We start from the raw sequence: 13,810 nt of genomic DNA, 5'->3' as shown, positions 1-13,810 counted from the left end.
GCCACCCTTCTCCCTCCACGAACCCGTCTTCCTTGTTCCATTTCCAAAATTTGTCTTTCTAAGCTCTACCTATCATATTTATATAAAAAGTAATATTATATATAAATGAAATATATAAATGAAATTGGAATTTATATTTATATGAAATTGCAATCAGCAGTGTTTGAAAGGCACAAGGCTGAAATCAATTCTGTTTTGAATGTGTGGTTCACAGTTTTGACAGCAGTGTGTTAGCATTTGAACAAAGTGCTGTAAATGCAGTGTTGTGCAGGTTGTGGTTAAAGTCATGGGATAAGTGTGTAAAGTTTTGAAAACTGTGTTTAACCAATGAAAAACGAACTAGAGTTTGGTCCACATGAACTGCTGCTGTGCAGACTGTAGTTAGAGTTTTGCACATGTGACTCCAGTTGTGCCCACTGGCGTTTAGCAATCGAAAAAAACTGTAAGTGCAAATTTTATATTTTTGGTCTAAAAACTAAATCAATTTTTTCCCCTTTTTAATACAATACATAGAGACATACCTCATCAAAAATTATGAGATATGTCTGATACTACAAAGGCTACATATTGATGGGGTTTTCCAGTATATTTGCTGGTCGCTTTGGACATGCTGTAAAACGGGGACATTTCCGGGGACAGCTCCAGTAGGGGACAGAACACCAAAAACAGGACCGTCCCCAGAAAACGTGGACGTTTGGTCACCGTAGTGTTTGTGTTTGGCGCTGCCGCGCTAACATTGCTGGAAAAGATGAGAAGTATACAGTGATGTAAGACTTGGCTCTGTGTTGGTTCCCTAGCCCATGGAAAGGCAGACCGGTTCTTAGAAGGCTCACAAGTCGATCCAACTTCGAACTAAGAACAGGACTAGCTCTGAACCAGCACCCGGTTCTTTCTGGTAGAAAGGGGACATACTGTATGTAGCACCTGTGTAGAACCACATTGTGCTCTGTAGAACTATAAGTAGTGCTTAAGTGATGCTACTGTAAATCACCCTGTATGGTCCTTTAGAGGTGCTATATAGGACCAGAAATGGTTCACCTATGATTATGGGCTTTTAGTGCTATTTAGCACCAATTTTTGAACAGTTTAAAAAACATTTTACAACATGGATCCAACAAGATTGGAATTATATTACAATAAATCTTTTTTTAATTAATTTTATTAAGAAACCAGAGATGACCAGACATACAAGGAATTTTACTGTACTGTATATTATGCTAAAACAATTCTTCTTGGTTTCTGAAAGGTATGCTGCATGCTCCCTGACAGTTGACAGCAACACGTACACCGAGTGTTGTTGCTTTTCTCGGGAAGAGAATAAATATAGGAACCGATGTGTTATGGACGCTATTCCAACTGACTGATGCAAGGAGGAGGTCTGGTCTTTGGGATTCAGGATGAGTTTGTATGTGTGTGTGTGTGTGTGTGTGTGTGTGTGTGTGTGTGTGTGTGTGTGTGTGTGTGTGCGTGCGTGCGTGCGTGCGTGCGTGCGTGCGTGCGTGCGTGCGTGTGTGTTTGTGTGTGTGTTTGTGTGTGTGTGTGTGTGTGTACCTGGTAATTATCACGTTGTGGGGACCAATTGTCCCTACAAAGATAGGAATACCAGTGTTTTTGTGACCTTGTGGGGACATTTTGAGGTCCCCATGAGGAAACAAGCTTATAAATCAAACAGAATGATGTTTATTGAAAATGTGAAGTAGCAGAATGGTTTCTGTGATGGTTGGGGTTAGGGAATGGGGTAGGTAAGGGGAATAGAATATACAGTTTGTACAGTATAAAATGCATTACGTCTATGGAATGTCCCCACAAAACATGGAAACCAGAATGCGTGTGTGTGTGTGTGTGTGTGTGTGTGTGTGTGTGTGTGTGTGTGTGTGTGTGTGTGTGTGTGTGTGTGTGTGTGTGTGTGTGTGTGTGTGTGTGTGTGTGTGTGTGTGTGTGTGAATAGAGTGAACTCTATTGAGACAAAGACAGGCTGAGCTCAAAGGAACCTGATGCATTATTAATGCAAGTTAAATTGAAGGAGCATCTTTCCTGCATGCCGGATTCTCCCCGCATTTGATTGGCTGCAGCCTCTGCCACAGAATGAATAGCTGTGCCCTTCCTTCTGTCTTACCGTAGTGTCTTACTCTTTATCTCCTTTTCCTTAGGTGCTCTCCCATTTTTTCTTCATTTTTATCATTTATCTACTTCTCTCTCTGGCCGTTACACCCCCATGCGTGTGTGTTTGTGTGTGTGTGTGTGTGTGTGTGTGTGTGTGTGTGTGTGTGTGTGTTGACACATGATCACAGAGGCATTAATCCATCATAATAGAGCAGATGCATTTATCATTGTCAGACAGGGCTGTGTTGGGGATGATGATTTTAGCGACCCAGTGGAACGTGTGCGTTCGTGTGTTTGGTATTTAAAGCATTATGTCGCGCACACACCCAGAATTTTTGCATTAATTCTGGTAAGCTGTGTGTATGATGTGTGATGTCAAATCAAGTTCACAGCTCACGATGTGGTTGCATACCCTGCCAATATTTCAGGTTTGTGTGAATATATTCCCTTGTGTTTAAAGATGTTTGGGTGTCTGGAAGACAACAAGTCTTGTTGCCAACCACACTGGCATTGTGATGACACCGTGTCACTATAGACCTTGATATTAAGCCAAATGCGCGCACACACACACACACAGTCCATCTGCATGGTTGCATTCTGACAGAACAGAGATTAAGACATACTGTTTGTGCATAGGCAGTACTCAGTGGCGGACGATGACTTCTTTTTTTGAGGGCGCTTGATGCGAAGTTCGTCACAACATATATGTGGCCCATCATGTGTTTGGTTCGTAATTTCAAAATATTTGTTCTGCGCCTCGAGTGAACCTATGTGCATCACCTGTTTTGTCAAAATAAGTGATTGCTGCAGACGCATCTTAAGGGTTTATGATAAAAGAAACGCTCGCGTTTGCCAGATACTCGCATAATCTCATCCGTAATCAGAGTTTACTGTCAAGTGAGTGTCTTGCATGTATTTTGTTAACGTTAGCGTCTCTTTTATCATAAACGGTTTTGACGCGCATGCAGCAGGCACTAATTTTGACAAAACATGTGATGCACATGGTTCACATAACGCAACAAACACATATTTTGAAAACACTAGCAACACACATGACATTCTGAACACATATTTTGAATTTGCGCCCCTCGGAAGAGAAGTCACGAGCTGCCACTGAAAGTATTGTATATAGAGGCTGACCATACATGCCATTTTTCCAGGACGCGTCCTGGCCAGGATTTTGGGTGCGTCGAATGGAACTACAATGATTGTATATGTTTTTAAATGAAATGTGAGAACCTCAATGAGCACCTGAAACGCACCTGAAATGCTGGCCATGAAGTGTCCCAGACAAATGGCACATACGGTCACTCTACAGTATGTATATAGCACGTATGCACTAGTAGCAGGCTAGTTTTTATGTAGTTCAGTTTGTAGAGCACAAAAGGCTCTAAACCTTAAAAATATCTTATAGTCACAATGCAATATATGATGCTATTATCACAAAATTGCATACTGTAGACATGCACACACCACTTTGTCTTTATAGATTTTTTGTCTCACTTTTTATGCAAGGGGAAAAAGAAAAATATTAGACTTAAAATGGTCTTTTCTAATCTGATTTTTTTATTTGCATCCATATTGATATGTGTGTCCACAAGGAATATTTCATGTTCGCTTTTTATACTTTGACCACATGCCCCTCCAAAGGCACGGCCCTGCAAAAAAAAAAAAAAAAAAAACATTAAGGGCCTGTGTCTCAGACAGGGTTTATCCTAGTCCCAGACTAAAATGCAAGTTTGAGCTGCCTTAATTTTTAAAACATCTTGCATTGACGTTTCTTAACTTATATCAGTGCCATTGTGTTGTCTTAAAATACACACCAGTAATATTTTTTGTTAGGTATGTTTATAAAAACTATTTAAATGTCCTAAAATAACTAAGACCTCGTCCTGGATTAATTTAAAACCTTTCCGGGAAACTGCACAATGTTAAGCTTGAATACACTGTAAATGGTTCTGGATAACAGCATCTCCCAAATGTGTAAATTTAAATGCAAATTCAAGTTTAAATTGTGTTGTTTATCCATGTGATTATCTCATTTTATTAACAAACATTTCTCTTTATTCTTATCTTTAATTAACATTTCTATATTCAATTGACTTTTGCACCATAGTGACATGTTGGTTTCAGGGGACCCAATCAAAGTGAATCGAATATGCGGCTTAAAACAGCAGTTTTAAGATAGCTCTATCTAATTAACAAGTACTGCATGACAAAACGCATCTTGAAATAAAAGCGCCCAAGGTCATACATCATTAAAATGAGTTTATTTCAGAGCGAATGCTGTACATTTTTTTGCTTTTCTGCTGTACGCTTTTCTGTGACAAAGCTGAGAGTTATAATAGAGACTGTGAATATATCCTTTAAAGGGGTCATGTCACGTAATGTACCGTCTTCATTAACATTTACAACATTAAGCTTTCCACAGACCATTTACTGAAGTAAACTGCAAAGCAGGTCATTCATAATTTGTTATGGTTATAATGCCACAACTCTAAGCAGTATACTGTATGACCACCCACGTTTATATATTAATGCCTATTTAGCAGTTTGTAACTAAAACCATCCTGATGTGAACCTGGACTTAAAGTGATGACAAGCAGATGACAATTATTATTTAGTACAGTGGCTTAGTGGGTAGCAATGTTGCCTGACAACAAGAATGTCCCCGGTTCAAGCCTCGACTTGGGAAGAGTTTGCTTGTTCTTTTTATGTCACTCTGTGGGTTCTGTGGGAGAATACAAATGGTCCTTCCCCAACTTGTGTTTTGAATTAAGAGATGAATAAAACATTCTTAATTATACATTCTTAACCCTAATAAGACCCTTGGGGTCAATCTTACCCCCAAGCCACTTTACTTTAGTTAAAAAAAACATGGTTCCCTTCATCTCAGTGGAATAAGATTTTGTGACTTTTCCAGATTATCCGTCAAGATTCATTTAAAAAACTGGGCTCTATTCGGTCGTTCTGAAGAGGAGTAAAAAATGTTACTTAAATGGTCCCTTTGGGGGTGAAAATGGCCCCAATTGAAAATGAATGGGAAATATAAAAAACATTTTTTATTTTTATTTGTAAAAAAATCAATGCATCCAGAATAAATTTGAAAATCTCAACACAGAAAACTAGAGCACAGCATTTTTTAAAGAATTTGGCAAAAAAACAGCCACAAATGCAAAACAAAGATTTAAACAGGGCTCACACAGGTGCGTGCACACAAACACACACTTACATTGTCAAATTTCTGTGGCATTTTGTAAAAAAACGGCATTTTAAAATGCATCAAAAACTACAAAAAATTCTACTATTTGAAATAATATTTATTTTTAATGTCCTTTCTAATGTTTATATATACATAAATTCACAAAATGTATCACTTAAGTGGTGATTTGAGCAGTTGGCCACATCCAGTGAAATGAATGGGTCTCTATAGGCATCTGCATGACTTCTTTCGTAAACTTTAATTCTTTTATGTTTTTTCTAAACACCTGATGGCCGAATTCAACACATAACATCTATATCAATATCTAAAAACAATTGAACTCAAATTTAGATCATAATTTATGCGAATTTTTCACAAAAAAATTATATTTTACAGGCAAGCTAATGGTGTAGTTGAGGAATTTAGTGGTAAACAGGTACAAAAGTACTTCATATCCCCCAAAACACAGCATTAATGTATAGATGGAAAGTAAACAATATGATATATTATTTGTATTGTATCATTCAATTTTTTTATATATATATTTTGTAATCACTATTAATCTCTGGGTTAATTTTTACCCCCGCAGAACTATAACGTATACAGGAAAATCGGGTCTTATGAGGGTTAAATATAATTATGAACTAAATATAAAATCCTAAGCTTTATATGCATAAACAATACTTGCTATATGCCTAGCTAAAACGTTTTGGTATGTTTAAATCTTATGCTATTCATTAAAACCAGTTATGCTTTGATGCAATTGAGATATTTTTAGTGCAATTAATTTGTTTGGTTGTTTGAAATTCATTCAAAAATTCTGACTCAAAAAATTGGACACCGCTGTGATTAAATACATCAGACACACAATCACGCATCTATCCTTACTATTTCCTTAATCTATCAACTGCATACAAATGCATGTGTGTGTGAAGTAAAAAGTGGGTTGTGCAGCCACTCCAGGATCTCACATGACTATGATTAAATGACGATGACTTTATAGTGGGAATTGTTATGGAATTTCATGGAAAAGAAGAGCTCTTCAGAATCATGAGAAAGCTGTTTCGTTCATCCTCTATAAACCTCTCCGACCCATTATCACAACACTCAAGCAGGTGACAACTTCACTTCACCCTAAATTAGGTGAGCAAGCGATAAAAAAATAGATGGCATAAAAGGAAATGTCATTCTCCTTTAGCCATAAATGAACCTCGAAGTCTGAATATCTCCAGCGCAAAAGTTTCATTTTGCACAAGTCATTGATTCCTGCAGGGTGGAGAGTCTGTGCATCTGAACATTTTTATTTCTTCTCTGGGATTTATAACCTCGCAAATCTATTACACTGCGAATTTCGTCTGAGTTTAAGTGTGAGCATGGAGCTCCCACAGTACACTGGAGAAATGCTTAGTCACATTAGTCACAGTCCAGAAATGAAATCTGCAAATCTCTGAGTTTCAGAAAGATGAATGTAGAGAAAAAAAGCCCGTAAGCTCGGAATGCTGGATGTAATATGTTGTCTAAAAATCCCCTGGAATCACTTTGTTGGCATATTTCCTAGAAAGCGTTTGATTGGATAAAAATCTTTAAAAGTAGTACAGGAGTCATCAATGTGTTTGGATTTTAAACACTTATATCTGCAAAAGGTTATTTTAGTTGAAATGCAAATGAGTATGTAGAGAGCTTCCAATACACAAGGACTCAAAATTTTGATGTCATGGGGGCTTTAATAGTGTTTGTGAATGGGAGAATTGATTTCCTATTTTTGCAAGATGGAACGTTGTAACAGTGGTGACTGTGTGCTATCTCTCTCTCTCGCTCTTTATTCTAATGGATGTTATGTCGCTGAGGGTCTGGTATGTGAATGGTAGGCAGATTTGATTGCAGGGTTGAGGACATTGGAATAAAAGGCCGACCCAACTGCCTTGAATTCTTTCAGGCTTCCCACAACAGACTGTAATTAAACTGTAAAACTCCACAGGAACGAACCCGGTGCTCATGGTGGATTGCTCTCCCACAGATTCCGTTACAACAAATACCTCAGGCCAATAAGAAGCATAAAATAAAAGCAAACACAAAAGAAACAGCGGTGTATAAATCAACGGGGGCTTTCTTTTGTTCCGCATAAGCTTAAAAATTTGAACCTCTGTTTACAAATTTGCCTTTGACCTTTTTTGTACGACAGATATCTCCAAAGGTTCTGACACTCTCATTTCTCGTTTTAATGCGGGGCAAGTATAACGGTTGCTATTATCTTACAGTTGTACATTAGCATGCATGTAAATGAATGCTAATGTTTGCAGTGTTTAAATTATTTCCAGTGAGAGTGCCTGTTTACACGTTCAGAGTTTTAATAAGGAATTCATCAGCGCTGAAGCGAGCTCTGAGAGAACCGATGTGTCAAAGAAGTTCAGTTTGCAAATAAATGACTGTCGCCGACCCCTCCATGCGCTAGTTTTATATAATAAAGTTTCTTCAAGCGAAAAAATTCAAAGGAACATACTGTTTGATTTCTGTTTGCTCATTTTAAGCCCAACGAGGATTAAAAGAAGATCATTACTGATCAGTATAGAGGATTATAATGTTTAACACTTCATTTTCAAACGCAAACTAGAGCTGATCAGTAAAATGCACCCTCATTATTTCTTTTATTGAAGGTGAACTTTGGTCTCTCTGGAGTCGCACACACAAAAGTCTAAACGTCACACGGCCAACATTCTCCTCACGGATTACCTGATGCATATTGCATGACATCGCCAGTTTCAATCTGATTGGCTGGCTTTACATAACTTATGGGACATAGGGATAGGAATCAGCTGGGATGTGGAAATATTATTTTAGATTCATATTTGGGTCACAATATGAAAGTATTGCTTTCATTATGTTTAATGTAAAGTTCATAGTGTGACATTTAAATTATGTAGGACTTTGCAGCCTATATTTTTGTTTTATTTCTTATTTTATTTTCATTATTTTCTTTTGTATTCAGTATGTTATGCTTAGATCATTCCAGGTTTGGATTTTGTTGTAAAAGAAACATAAAATGTGTTGACCTGATGCTACAGTACATTTTGCCTTCTCACAAAAACTATATTATTATTAAAAATTATATAATATATAAATGTATTTGCACAAAAATCATGTAAAAATGTAAATATATACCTGTAGTAATTCTTAGCAAGGAAATATTAATAGATTATCATCATACTATTTTGAGATTGATTATGCTGAAGTAATGCTGTTAACCACTGTATAGATGTCTATTTGCAACTTTACCTATAGTAGATTGAAGTTAATGTGACCCCCTCCTGGCAATCTGAGTCGCAATGAAATTCTCTTGAAAAACTTGTTATTTTTATTTTCAAAACAAAATCAATGCAACCATGCCACCTTAAAATCCCTTGTAATATCAGCATTATTGGCACCAACCATGTCAAAACTCATATCTTTCACTGTTTGATTGACATTGAGACAGACCAGCCTGATCTCACGAGAAATCGTATATATATTTTACGAGTTGGCTAATTCGTATCAATTCAAATAAAGTCAATCGTGCAAAAGCGTAAAATTCTCAGGAAAAAACAACAATGAAACCGGACCCCTAATCCCACATCTAACCCCAACATCACATGGGTGGAGGCAAATCGTAACAAAATTTACGAATGTGGTCGTATGAATTAATACGAATTAGCCAACTCGTAAATATGTACGATTTCTCGTGAGATACCAGACAGCTATAGACAGACCGCTTTAAAATCTACTGTAATGCAAGGATTAAATATAATGTTGCACATCAGATTTTTTTCCACATCAGTTAACCAGATTATAAATGCATGAATTCTTGTCGAACCAGATATTTTTAAAACTGTAACTCTGTTTATATTGAGATCTGAGAGCTTTGTAGGCATGCATCAGATGTGTCAGTCGAGGCGAGTAAAGTCATTTTCATGTCTTGTTGCTCTTAATAACTCTTTTCACATCAATCAGGTCCCACACTTTATCTCTCTTAATAACTCTTTTAACATTAAGCAAGTCCAGCCTGATCTCACTCATTTTATGAGTTGGCTATTTTTTATGAATTCATACAAAAACATAAGATTTTCGTAAAAAAAGAAAAACAATAGCAAAACCCTACTCCTAATTCCATCGTCACAGGAACAAAAGCAAATTGTACAAAAATGTACAACATGTTGAATGCAATGAATACAAATAAGCCACCTTGTAAAATACATACGAATTGCCATAAGATTATCTCATTCCTGCATGTTTTAAAGTGGACAAACCATGAAAATTTGAATTTTTCCATGTTTAAGTGCAATGGTCCCCAGTGCTTTTATTAACCTAGAAAATGTGAATAATCAACCCAGTAACTTAGTTTTGGTAAACCATTCTCCACAAGCATGTGAAAAATAGGTCATTGAAATTTGGTTCCCCTGGTGATGTCAGAAGGGGATAATATAATACCGCCCTTAATCTGCACTATCCAACCACATCACTGCCATTTGGTGCAGAGATCAGCTCATTTGCATGTTTAAGGACACACCCAAAACAGCAAATTTTTGCACGCACCTACAAAGTGACAATTTTAAAATGCTATAATAAATTATGTATATGATATTTTGAGCTAAAACTTCACATACAGTATGTACTCTGGGGACAGCAAAGATTTGGGATCGCTAGAAAAGGGCTTAATGTACTTATTTTTATAAAAACCTCAGTTCCACCAAAATCGACATTTTGCCTGTAGCTCAAAATTAGACAGTACGGGTCACATATTACGGTAGTTAAAAAAAATGTGTATAGGTAAAATAATCTACATTTGTGTAAATTTGATGAGAAATGTGAGACGGAATAGCTAAGTTTGGGAAATTGTTGAAATCTCTCCTGAACCTTCTAATGGAGACATTTGTGAAACTTTTGTGTCTTTCCTTAGGAGAAAAAATGTGAGACACAGGTGACTTAAACGTTTTCATTTGCTTTCCTAATAATCTTATTGATGCCTAAATTGAGATATTAAAGAGATCTCATCTGTGTTTTTTCTTTCCTATAAGAAGGTTTCCAGCTGGTTAAATTAGGTGGTCCATCTGGTCCAGGCTGGATTGGGTAGTTACCTAATGTAGCTGAGGTTGTCCATCTTAAGCCTGTTATGGTTGATTTAAGCAGGTTGACCAGCCTGACCACCATAAGCTTACATTACCTCACTTTCACTAAAGGGGAAGAAACAGACTTTTCTTCTTGCATTCTACTCTCAACTTTTACAGTCATACCTGCTCTGGTGTTGGACATAAATTATATAGCAGCCTTCAGAAAGGGAAGCTTGTTAAAAGTGGACCATAGGAGCTCACACACACATACAACATAAGGCAGATGCCTGTGTCATGAAGCCTAAAGCAGTGGGCGTGAGGCTCGTGTCTCATCCAGCTCTCACCAGAAGTGAGCAGACCCTCATTATGCCCAGCTGGAGATGAGCTCTGACATGTCCACTGAGCTGAAGAGAGATCTCCAAAGATCACGCCCGCCAACCTTTCAGCTGATCTCAGATCTGCTCGGGGATAATAAAGGCGGGGGGTGTCTGCAAGCGAGCTGTTTTCGGAATGCCGGCTGGAACGATCTGTCCCTTCCTGCCATTATCTTTACATTTACTCCTGCAGAGGTCTGACAGGTGCTGGACACAAGGATTGGCTGACACACAGTGACCGTAATAGAATGGGCAGTCCTGGAGATGACGGTTTAATGGACACGACTAAAAAAAGGACCGCAGGGGAAATAGGCAGTCCAACTATAGGACAGATGATTCAGCACAGTTCACAATCTTACTGATGTAGAGTGACAGACAGGTATTTTAGACGTATCTGGATATTACAACAATCTACCAGTTCCCACCTGAACAGCCTAAGGCTTCAGTCACACCAAAAGCGCTTTAAACGCTTGCAAACGCAAGGCGCGACGCACTGCCTTTTTAAAAAAAAGAGCAGTGCGACGCGGCTTTTCATATTGCTAAGCAACCACCGAGTCAGCTGTCTTGTCAATCAAATATTGAAGCGTGAGCGCTCTTTTGCTGTTAACTGTCATATCAGCAGAAACTTTAAAAAGAGGACGCTTGCTCTGACCTTGTTTGAGGATGAGAGGTGCACAAACACGCAGGAGAGAGTGAGCGAGTGTAGTCCGGTTCTTCAAAGCAACTGTAAACTTCCCTCGCCACAACGTAAGGCCCGCCTCTCCCCTCATTCGATTGGACAATGGAAAGACACGAATGACGTCGGGCGCTTCTCCGCTCTCAGCGCTCCTTCAAAAACGCGTCCGCGGCAGGCGGCAAAAAACCGCAAGGCGCTCGGCGCGCATAAACAGCGCGCAAACGCGCCCTGCCCATAGAATATCATTCAAAAAAGGCGCCTGCAACTGCCATAAACGCTATTGGTGTGACTGGCCCCTAAGGTGGTTTGTTGGTTTCCGCTGGTGTGAGCTGGTCTAGATTTTCTTAAAGACTGGTCGTGTTGGTTTTCTGGCAGGTCATTTTGATGGTTTTACAGGGATTTGAGATGGTCTAGTTGTTCTCAAAGACTGGTCAAGCTGCTGTTAAGTTCTCTAGTTACATCGTGTACTAAGAACGACGGAAAATTAAAAGTTGCAATTTGTTTTAGGCCGAAAATATTCCCCTTGGTAACTTTCAATAGCCGGGAACTATTTTCGGGTACTGCGTAATATCATTGTGCCTGCTGCACCCATGGTATAGCAGCAAAATCCTTTTATTATTGTAGCCAGTGGTTAATTGAAACAACACAGGATACAAAATAAATTACTTTGGGCTTTATTCTGGCTGCTGCCTCTATGTAGGTCAGCGGTCGAAAGGAGCCAGTAATTATGAACAAAAAAATAAAATTGCACTGGTTAAATTGTTTCGGTTTCTTGATGTACAAATTTAGTATGAAAGACAACTGATTAACTGATTTAAATCAAATTAAATACAATGCCAGGGATGAATACATCAGGCTAACACAATAACAATAGCCTAGTACAATTTCCGGAATGAAATACGGTAGAGGCTAACAGTCAAATGCAAAGCAGTACATTAGTTTACCATTAAACTTCACAATTATCTGCATTTACTTTACACAATAAGAAAATAATAAACAGCTCACACAGTATTCAATTAGTTTTTAACAGCCCTTAAACAGACATGAAATGCTTTCAATACACCCCAATTCTTAACATGACATTACACTTACATTCAAGAACACTGGGGTTTAAATAAGAGAAAGAAAATTAAATTAACATTTGTTACAACACATACCCAGTCTTTGCACGTGTTTCACGCGTGATCAACCCAGATTCAGTGCACACAAACTCTCATGCGTTCTTAATAGACAATCTATAAAACAATTGTCATTTAACACATATGTAGTATGTAAATATAACATTCAAACATTCTGTTAACTGGTCTAGAATGGATATTTACCTCATCAAACCTTAATTAGGTGTTTATTTGATCAAAACCGGGAGCTCTAGCATGCGATCTGCTCTCTCTTCACTCAAAACTAGCTCACTGCACACTGCCGGAAGCAATGCCGTAAAGCGAGTGTCGCAACACCCACTCTTAAAGGGGCCACGACCAATTTTATGTCAGATGTCATTTTGAAAGGATTACTCCACTTGGCTACATTCTCCCCTGCTAAATGTCATTGTCCTCGATGACTAATACATATTTTTTACTTCTTTGACAGCTTCTCTAAAAAACACACTGCCTAAGCTGGTTAACACTTGAGAAAAGACTTCAGGGCTAAGTGACACTGCATTACATGCTGATCTCGGTTCATTAAAGAGATTTGAGTGCAGACCAGCATTGGCCCTTTTTGATCGCCTAGGCATTGGTACAGGCCTTTCCAGTACTGGTTTATCCACTTCTGGAGTGCGGTTAGCGATAGCGGCAAATCTTTCGGAAACAGAATCTTTCTGTTCAGTGCTAGCTGAAACCAAGTTAGATTGATCTACCAATGCTCCATCATTCGTGAAATTTTCAATCTGTGTTGTCTCTTGCAAACTAGGGTAAGTGACTTCCTCCAACACAACAAAATCAGGATCAGATTGCACTTCAACCAGCTCAGATTCAGAACCTTCTTTAGGTTGTGGTGTTGAAGGAGGATGACTCTCCATCACCCCTGGTTCAGGAGTATAAATGACACAGGGCCGCAGGTCAGCTCTATGCACTCTCTTTATAGGGCCACCCTCAAGAGGCTCAACGGTGTGTGTGGTACCCTGTACATCTATGACTTTGTATACGGTAGGACTCCATGAATCCTGTATCTTATTCCTACCCAAGGGTCTATGACGCAGATACACCTGCTGACCAACATTGATCACAGGACAATACACCTTGACATTCAGAGGGGCTAACCTCTCAGCGGCCTTGTGTTCAGCGAATTCTCTTGCCTTTTTGTGTGCCTCTGTCAATCTTTCCTGATGCACAACTAACCAGTCTTGTTTTCTGTCCACAGGCTGTTCATGACCTAG

General features: G+C 38.5%; 1 long non-coding RNA gene across 1 annotated transcript in view; it reads left to right on the top strand.

The window, feature by feature from the left end:
* The window catches only part of LOC135740439 (uncharacterized), a 193,977-nt gene that overhangs the window by 110,538 nt on the left and 69,629 nt on the right, over positions 1 to 13,810 (top strand). The window lies entirely within an intron of this gene.

This window comes from Paramisgurnus dabryanus, chromosome 10 (assembly GCF_030506205.2).
Source record: "Paramisgurnus dabryanus chromosome 10, PD_genome_1.1, whole genome shotgun sequence".
Classification (NCBI taxonomy): Eukaryota; Metazoa; Chordata; class Actinopteri; order Cypriniformes; family Cobitidae; genus Paramisgurnus; species Paramisgurnus dabryanus.
This window is presented reverse-complemented; position numbering and strand designations above follow the sequence as displayed.